This window comes from Coenobita brevimanus, unplaced genomic scaffold, assembly GCF_032717465.1.
Source record: "Coenobita brevimanus isolate Jiangsu-jjx unplaced genomic scaffold, ASM3271746v2 jjx.HiC_scaffold_2573, whole genome shotgun sequence".
In the NCBI taxonomy this organism is placed as follows: Eukaryota; Metazoa; Arthropoda; class Malacostraca; order Decapoda; family Coenobitidae; genus Coenobita; species Coenobita brevimanus.
This window is the reverse complement of record NW_027643515.1, coordinates 1,807-12,384: the sequence shown is the minus strand read 5'-3', so window position 1 is coordinate 12,384 and position 10,578 is coordinate 1,807.

Sequence of the window (10,578 nt, the reverse complement as noted above, 5' to 3'; positions counted from 1 at the left end):
AGTAAGCTTACTTTTCAGACTTCTAAAAAGCTTGATCAGCCTCATCGTTCCACTCGATTTTTTGTTTACTGTTTTTCACTTCCTTCTTTCCACGAGTCAGTTTTGTGAGAGGCAGAGCAATCTTAGCATAGTCACTTATGAATCTACGGTAATAATTAACTAACCCTAAGAAAGATTGGAGTTCCTTCAGTGTCTTAGGAACAGCAATTTCCCTTATGGCTCGGACTTTATCCGGTTGGGGCCGCAAGCCTTCTGCAGAAATTATGTGTCCTAGGTAAGACACTTCATCCTTGAAAAACTGCACTTCTCTAACTTAAGAGTAAGTTGAGCTTCCTTAAGTCTGGCAAGGACCTCATCTAGGTTCTGTACATGTGAATCAAAATCCTCACCATAGACAATTATGTCATCCAGGTAAGTATGACTGATACGCCCTGTCAGTCCTATCAGGACTTCGTTAACGATCCTTTGGAACGCAGCAGGGGCATCTTTTAAGCCAAACGGTAGACTATTATATTCCCAATGACCGTCTGGTGAGGAAAATGCGGTCAGCGGTCGTGACGCCTCATCCAGAGGGATCTGATGGTATCCTTGCCTCAAATCCAAGCTACTGAATACAGTATTTTCTCCTAACTGGGAAAGAATTTGTACAATGTTTGGCAATGGGAAGGGGTCTGATGTTATCTGCTTATTCAAATGACGAAAATCGAGACAAATTCTTAGTCCACCATCCTTCTTGGCCACCGGGACCAAGGGTGAACAATATGGTGATCTAGAAGGACGTATTATATTTCGCTCCCTTAGTTCATTTAGCTGTTGCCTAAGAGTTTCGTGATACTTAACCGGTACCTTATAAGGACGACGGTTTACAACCGGTCCTGTAGCACAGATGTGATGGAGGAAATAAGGTGTAATATTCAGTGGTTCATCAGGCAAGGCAAACACTTGAGGATGCTTTCGCACTAGACGTTTGAGAGCATCATTCTCCTTAGTCTCCGGTGGACATAACTCATCTACTTTTAGAAAGAGCTTAGTTAATCTCTCTTCTCCCTGTGTCACACCAGTTATTTGCCCTTGCTCATCCTCCTGATCCTCGTCCCACATTATCTCCTCAAACGGTTCTATTGTCCCCACCCTGTACCTGCCAGATATACTGACCCGGTCAGGGGTGGCGTTAGTGTAGGCAACATAAACCCTGGACTTTCCTCCCGCCTCGCCCGGGACCATCTGTACAATCCCTGGCCACAGCATAGCAGCGAAAGTACTACCAGGATTAGGTGAGAATAACCCAAAGGATCACCCTGAAATTTCAGTCTCTAACGAGATCATTCCACTTGTGAACGGATCAATCACGACTGTCTCACTCGTCATAAAACGCCCAGAGATATACTCCTGGTCATCTGATAAGCCGGTTTCAACTACATGCAAGGAGGAAGCACCATCTATGCGAAGATTCTCCTCTCCCGACTGTAATTCTACCTTCTCCCCATCGATCTCTATGCACAACGGATCTGGTGTAATACATATATTCCGAGCGAAAATAAAATCGGAACCTAGAATCACTGAAATAGTACACGGTAAGTTCCTCACCACTACTAATTCACTCTCGTAGGTGTGACCAGCCAACCCTATAGGCAGGCTAACCACTCCTACCACCTCAAGCTCATTACCACTTGCGGATACTAACCTTCGTCCTTGATACGGTCTGAGCTCAGGCTTGGTCTCACCCAAATTCTCATAGGTTCCTTGATTAATGAGCGATCGACATGCTCCGGTATCCAAGAGCATGGGGCAATCCCTCATTTCACCACACGCTCCCATAATCATCACCAGATCCGTCCCGTCTATATGCCTCTCTCTCTCTCTCTCTCTCTCTCTCTCTCTCTCTCTCTCTCTCTCTCTCTCTCAGGTTCTGTAGGGTGAATGATAATGTCAGTGCAAAGTATGATTTTATTGATATAATTATTATAAAATAAATAAAACATGTTATTATAAAATAAACAAAGCATTTTAACACATTTAAAGATAACTACAGTTCGCGGTTAGACAAATGTAGCCAGCTTTTAAGCTCGCGTCTGCATACACTCTGCCTCTCAACATTTTTTTCTCTCTCTCTCTCTCTCTCTCTCTCTCTCTCTCTCTCTCTCTCTCTCTCTCTCTCTCTCTCGATCAGTATCGTGTCCAACCTCCATTATTTCTAATCACTTCTTGCAGGCGGTTTGGCATAGAGCTGACATGATTATAGATTATGTGCTGTTTCCTGCGCATGACTTCCCATTCCCGTTGAGTATGCTGGAACAGATTTGCTGGCGTTCTCTCCATTTCCTGTTCCCAGGAATTGACAATGTTTCCCCACATATTTTCGATGGGATTTAAGTCACATGACTTACTGGGCCAGGGCAAGAGGTCCACATCATTTCGTTCATCGAACCACCTCCTCACTATTCTTGCCGTGTGAACACTACAATTGTCCTTCATGAAGAGGATCTTCTCTGGGTAAGGGAGAGCATAGGCCCGTACTGAAGGAAGCATCACCTCTTCTAAAATTTCAAAGTAAGTATCAGCGGTGAATCTTCCCTCAATCCGAGCCAACTCCCCAGCACCATATAGATGGATCCACCCCCACACATTGCAAGTGACGTGGCCGCTCCTTCCCTCGTAAAAGATGTTCGCCTCGTTATATCTGTCGTAGGAAAACAATGATCAATGCGGATGATCAAGTGATTAAGGATTAAGGTATCGATTGGTCTCTGCTGGGCTGGATATGGATTATATCCCAAACCACTGAAAGCCGAATATATTTCGAGTTATTTCATAAACGTCCCGAATGTCTGAATGATAATAATAATGATGATGATGATAATAATAATAATAATAATAATAATAACGATAATAATAATCATCATCATCATCATCCAATCCTACCTTGCTCCATGAGGAGCGTAGGAGCCCGGGGCTAGGCATGTTGGTCCTGACATTTAAGATGAGAGTGACAAGCCTCACAACCCTGAGTGGCATTACGTGAGCAATAACCCCAACCACCCCTTGAATATAAACCTTCACCGGTTCAATCTAATAATAATAATAGAAAAGAAAATGGTTCTAATTGCTTATTTTATCTCTAAAACAATAACCGATAGATGTGATGATGGAAGAACATGTTTAAGGATTCAAAATGAATGCAGGTCTTACCTAGTGTTGGTCATCCTCCAGCAATGCACTTTCCCATGGCTGCATGACGAGAAGGTCTTTTCGTCTGAGAAGATTACCCTAGCCCAGAAGTCGAGCCCTTCGTCACAGTATCGCTGGGCAAACTGAAGGCGGCGTTCTTTGTGGCTGTCCGTCATTTTTTCCTTTACAGCTGCAACGTGGCATCGAAAACCTGATGAATGAAGTCTTCTCCTCACTGTCCTGTCCGACACCGTTAACTGCAACTGCCTTTTAACTTCACTGCTCTTAAGAAAAGGATTTCGGTTAACTGCTTCCACAATTCTTCTCTCTTCCTCTGCAGTAGTTTTCTTTGTTCCTCCAGGCGACTTGCGCGCATCAACATTTCCTTCTTCTTCATATCGCCTCAACCAAAAATATACTGTCGTTCTTGATATTCCCAGGTGTCTTGCTATTTCTGAGGGGGTTGATCCAGCCATGGCCATTCCTACGATGCGGTTTCTTGTGCATTTTCTGTCAGTGGCCAGATGCTCCATGATACAGGATTTCGAGGAGTAAAATAATTGATGCTGAGACGTCTACAACAACTGGAGTGCGAACTGTATGAGATATACATCCAGTGCAGGCTCCTTATACCTGGCCAGGAATCTGACATTTCCAATTCACACATAGATGAAAATTAAAAAAGGTTGACAAAGCACGGTTGATTTTCAACCTCTAGAGACGTCACCTTGTGGAACTGTCATTTTCCCAGGGACACACACACACACACACACACACACACACACACACACACACACACACACACACACACACACACACACACACACACACACACACACACCTATCTATCCGTCTTCTTGTCTATTTCTACCTATATCTATCTGGCTGTTTGTCTGTAGATTGATTTATCTATCTATTTATATCTGTCTATCTCTATCTGTCTATCTATCTATCCATCTATCTGTCTATCTATCTATCCATCTATCTATATCTATCTATCTATATATATATATATATATATATATATATATATATATATATATATATACTGTATATGAGAGAGGCAAATAGACATTGAGAGAAACATAGAGAGAAAGAGAGAGAGAGAGAGAAAGAAGGGGAGGGGTGGATGTAGGGAGTGAGGACAGGTGAGGCGAGGAATGGCTCCCAATCCTCAAGGAATAACCTACTCAGGTCATTTTGACTAGGGCAGACACACACACACACACACACACACACACATATATATATATATATATATATATATATATATATATATATACCCAGGATGCTTCCCCCAAGGAAAGTGGTGTAGCCGAGACAGGTCGACACTTACCCATCCTCTCTAACACGGTCATTCGCATCTTAGACCCAAGGGGGAGAAGGGACAATTCCTCACCGCACGAGGGACAATTGCGCCGTGCAATCAGTGACATCCACAGCAAGGCCCTACAGCAGAGCTGGTTTACACCTGCCACATCATAATAGACCCATCCCTTTACCCGCATCTGCCTGATCAGCTGATCAGACAAATGTAGGAGAATATCCCCCCAAGGCTGCGTCATCATTTATTCATTCACAATTTCTCTCCATTCATTTCTATCACGCACAGCCACTCTTCCTTGCTCTACAAACATCCCTCTCACATCCAGGCAGAGGAACTCCTTGAGAGTGAAATGGCTGGGAAGCATGCCGGCACGTGACTGGCTGGGTCTTTCGGGTGTGGGCAATCAGGCATGTTAGCTGCCTACTGCGACTGCAACACAATGGCGAGGTGTTCAGGAAGTTAGCCAAAGAAACCTTGATGGACTCTGAAAGAACAATAATGGCCCCCAGTCCCGTGCAGCCCTTAAATGGGCAGGGGGTGCTAAGAATCTCACGGTTGCCTCAATTACAATCTAATTCCTTTGTTAATGCAAAAAATACAATTAAAATTGGTAACTGGAATGTGAGAACGCTAAATCATGACGGTAAAATCGATGAGTTAGTGAAGGTTTTTCAAAATTACGGACTTGATATTTGTGCTCTGACAGAAACTAGATTAACTGGAGTCGATTGATTGATTGATTGACATAAATGTAAGATGTGTTGTACTTCATGAATATAGGATATGGCTGTATGATAGGCCAGCCAGTTGCAAGTAATGGTGTGTGTGTGTGTGTGTGTGTGTGTGTGTGTGTGTGTGTAATTCACCGGGTCGGTCAGGATCACTTGATGGTCGTGATCGTCAGCTTTTACCCTCCCGGAAGGGAGCTGAGAGCTCATATAGTCCGATCTAAGGGCAAGGCTGTGACCACACACGCACACACCAGTCCCCTTGCTCAAGGGGGACAGTAACCACCCACTTCGTCAGTGAAACTTTTCGCAACGTGTGTGTGTGTGTGTGTGTGTGTGTGTAAACTTAACCCATTAGCTGTGGTGGCTTCTCTTCAGTTAACATAAAATCGCTTACTGTATGCTGAAGTATATATACATATATATTTATTTTCCGGTCACAGCGTTCATCTAGCACGTCATATACTGTTCAGTTCTGCCGAGTTACTCTTAGCTGAGCGTATCGATGTAACGTTAGCGAAAACAAAATACTGTCTTTGTAACTAATTCGCATCTTACAGTTTCGATATCTAATCTCATTGTTCGTACATCACGATTCTTTAGGCAGACAAGAAAATAATCTACCGAAATAGAAAACGCTAGTTACATGGATAACTGATATATATTTTCGTTCCTGGACTAGGCACATTCTACCCCTCTCCTATTCTGTCCTACTTTAGCCTAAAACCCAACCCATCCTAACCTACTTTTCTCTGCCCTACCCTGCCCTACCCCAGCCTACCCTGCCCTAGCGTTCCCTACCCTATCCTACCGCTGAGGTCTCCTGTAGGGATACTCGTTCTTCGGTTTTTGCCAGGCTTAGGGAGGTGGAGGAGATTAAGGTGTTGGACATCCGTTCTGGGGGCGGAGAGACTTACAACATCCCTTTGTCTTGGTGTAAACTTTGGTCTACCCTTTCCCTGTCATGACACTTCTCGGGAGTCGATAATATTCCCCATGCAGTGCTGATGTACCTGGATGATGAAGCAGTGTCCTTCCTCCTGAGTCTTATAAATAGAATTTGGAGAGATTCGTCCACTCCTGCTTCTTGGCGGGGGGCTGTTGTCCTACCGTTTCACAAGCCAGGTATTGCAGGTCACCATCTTGGTTTGCGTGGTAGGTTGCCTTCACTGATTATGGAATTTTTCCGTATTGGTGCCACCTTGTTTCCCTCATATCCTCAAGAGGAGGGAGTGCCTCAAACTAGTGTCCTTAGTGTCACCGTCTTTGCTAAAGTTCAGGAAGATTTTGTTGGCTCTGCTCCGGAGGGAGTGTCTGCCTCGCCGTATCCTCGCTATCCACATCCGTTTGGGTACAGGGTGAAGGCTGCCATGGGGGATGTGGATGTTCCAACCTTTCTTGTTTGTCCTGTGCGTGTACCAAGGATGGCTCCTCTCAGGGGTGCAACCGTGTGTTTACTTTCCTGAGAGAGGGGCCTTTCTTTCCTCACAGGCGGCTCTTTGCTATTTTTTTAGAACATGCTTCCTCTCACAGTGTCTCGATTCTCCTATGTACTGATGGATTGAAATCCCGTGAGGGGACAGGCTTGGGTGTTATATTTCCCGATTTCATTCGTGGTAGGAGTCTTCCCCCCATCGTATCTACTTTTATCGCAGAACTTACTGCTATTTTACTCGCAGTCAAATTGATATTTAGCTTCCCTCCTGTTTGTTATACAGTTTTTAGCGACTCTGCCGATCTCCATTTTGTGTTTTCCCGTCCAATCCTCTTTTGTTGTCTACAGTGTTTTAAAATGGCTGAGCTTGCTAGGGACTGCTTTGTGGTTTTGTACCATTGTGGGCAATGAGCATGCTGACGCTCTGGCAAAGGCTGCTGCCTCTCGCCCATCCTCACCTCTCCCCTGCCTCGCTCAGTGATATTCATCTAACCACTCACTGTTTGCTCCCACTGGCAGAGTAGGTGGGATGCGGTGGGGGCCAACAAAATGTGTGATATTTGTGGGTAAACGGGCCCCTTCATTTGCCGAGGTCTGAATGCAGGTGGGAGACGGCTTTATGCTGGCTCCGAATGGGCCATTCCTGGTTCTCTCATTGATTTTTAATGGAGGACTCTCCCCTACTTTCTGTGTGGAATGCTTCGTCCCCCTGACTCTTCGGCTTTTGCTGATGGTGTCCACTGTTGGGGAATTGCGCCATCGTTACCTCTCTGAGCACCGGGTAGGAGAGGGATTGTAGTCTTCTGTTGGTACTTGGAGAGGATGCTTGTTGTGGTGGAGGGGGAAACCTTTGCTTGGTGTGGGCAGCTGCACTACCGTGTAAAATTTAGTATGCAGTGGTTTTAGTGTTCTTAGTGTTTTAGTGTTTTTCTTGTTTTAATTATGAATTGTATTTTGTGTGTGTGTATTTCATCTTTTCGAGTGCTTTTATTCTCGTTGTCATCCGGCGGCATATGACCCTGGTTGTTGTATCGCCAGATTTTATTGTATATACTTATTCAGTTGAATTTACCCTACCCTACTCTTCTCAACCCTACACTAGCCTACCTCAGCCTACCCTACCCTACCCTGCCATTGCCGACCCAACTCTACCCTACTTTAACCTACCCTCCCCTGTACAGCCCTTTCACCACTACATTACTTTTCCTGTTTTCTTCTCTCTACCTTCGGATGATTTTCTTCACCTCTACAGTAGAGAGAAATTACGAACTGGAAGGGTTAAATACTGCCATCATCAACCCCATCTCTATCAGGGGATCTCTTAAGCTGAATAAAATCATGCGGTCAGCTAGGACAATGGAAATAAGTTGTTCTCGGCTTGAAAGATTAAATGATTCTGTCCCGTCATCCTAAGAGGGTCCTGTATATGTCTGAAAGAATAGTGACATGTAACAGGTAGTCTGTGTCCAGCTAAGTCCCAGAAGATGTTTTGAGGTACACTGGAATTAATATTCTGGACGGTATTAGCCTCGTGCTCTACCTCATGAAAAGGAAGGGGGTCAGATGAACTAAGATTAACTAGTGAGAAGAACACAAATCAGGGTTCCTTTATGCGTGTTGTGTGTGGAAGGGTGAGAAATAGTTGTATGATTGTAAGCGGGAGTAACCCATTTTGTAACATTACCGATTCATACCTGTGACCTACTCTACCCAGCAAAGACAGCCCTTCCTGCTAACGACATAATGCTCTTCCTGCTAATCGATAACTCTATTCAACCTGTAGCAGGAAGACCCTCCTACCACATAATGAGCCCAATAACCTCACTGTCGTAATGTCCCCCCGCCAAAACCCCCTGTTACTCCACCGCCAAACTTACCAACCCCCACCCACCCTTCCACCACACCTGTAAAAGACTTGAATACTCTGCCAGAAATTCTTAACCCTCGTGCTTGACAATACCCCACACCCTATTGAGACGATACAGTGTCAATTGTCACCATTAACCTATCTCTAGCATCATTAGCTCCCAGACAATTTGGTTCAGAGTGAGTCCCGGAGGAACAAATGAAAATAAAATTTTATATTATATTTTGTATACCAGAGGCATTTCCTTCTCTATGTGTCAATATACCTTTGAACCTCCCTGTGTGCTGTGTGTGTCTGTGTACTGGGAAGGGTGTGGTGTGTCTGTGTGTGTGTATTGTTATGTAGTATGTGGGTTTTGTGTGTGTATTATTATTATTATTACTTGTATTATTGTGGTTTTTAGGCAAAGTCCTGCTGACTTACTGAGAAACCTCTATCACACCGGGACTTGCTCTTCCATCCTGAGCCTGCACTTCACCACCACGCTAAGATTCTACTGTATTCCATGTGAAATTGGAAATCAACACATGACACTTGCTTTTTGTCATGTTTGTTTCTTAGGAGGAGATTCTCGAAATTTCTGGCTAGGAATACCTAAGATGCAGTAATGCTGAACAAGTGCTATGGAAAGAATATAGAGCAGTTGCTACTTATATAAAGGGAGAAAGTAAAAACTAGAACTTAGACTGCTATCCAACGGCAAGACTTAAACGATTAACCATATATTACATAAACTTAACACACTGAGTGACACAGAAACTAAACATATGATACAAATTCTTTAATGAAACTTATAATGAGAGTACAAATGACAAAATATACACTGCACAGGAAGACAGTACAGTACTCAGTGGTCGTACCTTCTGTGAGATTGAGAATGAAAGCCTATCTGTTATACCGATTTATAAACGGAAGAGATGAATCGCTAAATTTGATCCACAGTAAAAAAGAATAATAATAATGAATACATAAAACAATAAAGACAAACAATATAGACTACATGACAAACTGACAAACCCCATCTCTCCCCTTGAATGCTGAGCTTCTAAGATAAAGACTAGATTATCATGCAAATCACAATGAAGATCTATGGGGAGGATGCAAAACCATAATATTTATTCTGCCACTTAGATCAGGAAAAGACTAAAATTTGTCAAGGTGAGCCTACAATGACACAGATGAAGTCTGAGATTATATAATTGTAATCATGAACATGAAATAAGATTAAAAAGAGCTATCAAATTGAAAGTGTAAGTACTATACAAGATATGACATTGTACATGTATTCTGAGATATGCTTCCTATAATCCTAATTTCATCCCCTCAGTAATGGTATATTCCTGCTGTCTCCTGACTTCCAAGCAACTTATGAATAACAGTCCTAATTACAGTGACGTATTAACTTCAGTATGATAATTCTTATTTAAAGGTCTGGCTAATGAATGGTTGCAGTCCTTCCAGTTCAATATACTATATCTCCAATCAGGCTTTATCCAGTGTCTCTCACACATGTTAATACCTTCAGTCTTCACTAGCTGACAGAGATTTTTTTTTATCCATCTCATGATTCACCATTAGCTGTATAACTCTGGAAGTGTAGCTATCACTGAACTCTGCAGCAGTCTGAAGTTAAAATAAAACTGCCTTGGCACTATGAATACTGCCACAAGGTACCAAAATTGGACTTTTAAAACTCCTCTCTCACTCTGTGTAATCCCTCATTTTTTTAACTCATTTTTCCACTCTTCCTTGTTTGTGTTCTTCGAAAAACTGTGTGAAGGTGGCTGTGTACGTGTCGTGTGTGTGTGTGTGTGTGTGTGTCTCGTGTAAAGGGTGCAGTGTGTGTGCGTCTTGATGTGTGGCAGTGTGTGTGTGCGTCTTGGATGTGCAGCAGTGTGAGCTAATAAGTTTAGCGACATCTGTTTCTTTTTCTTTCTTTTTTCTTTTCTGCTTAGTATTTTATAAGCCTGCTAGCATAAACTTCCTCAGCCACATTTTAAAGAAACCTCTATCACACGGGACTTGAACCAGTCCTCCTGATCAGCAGGCCAGC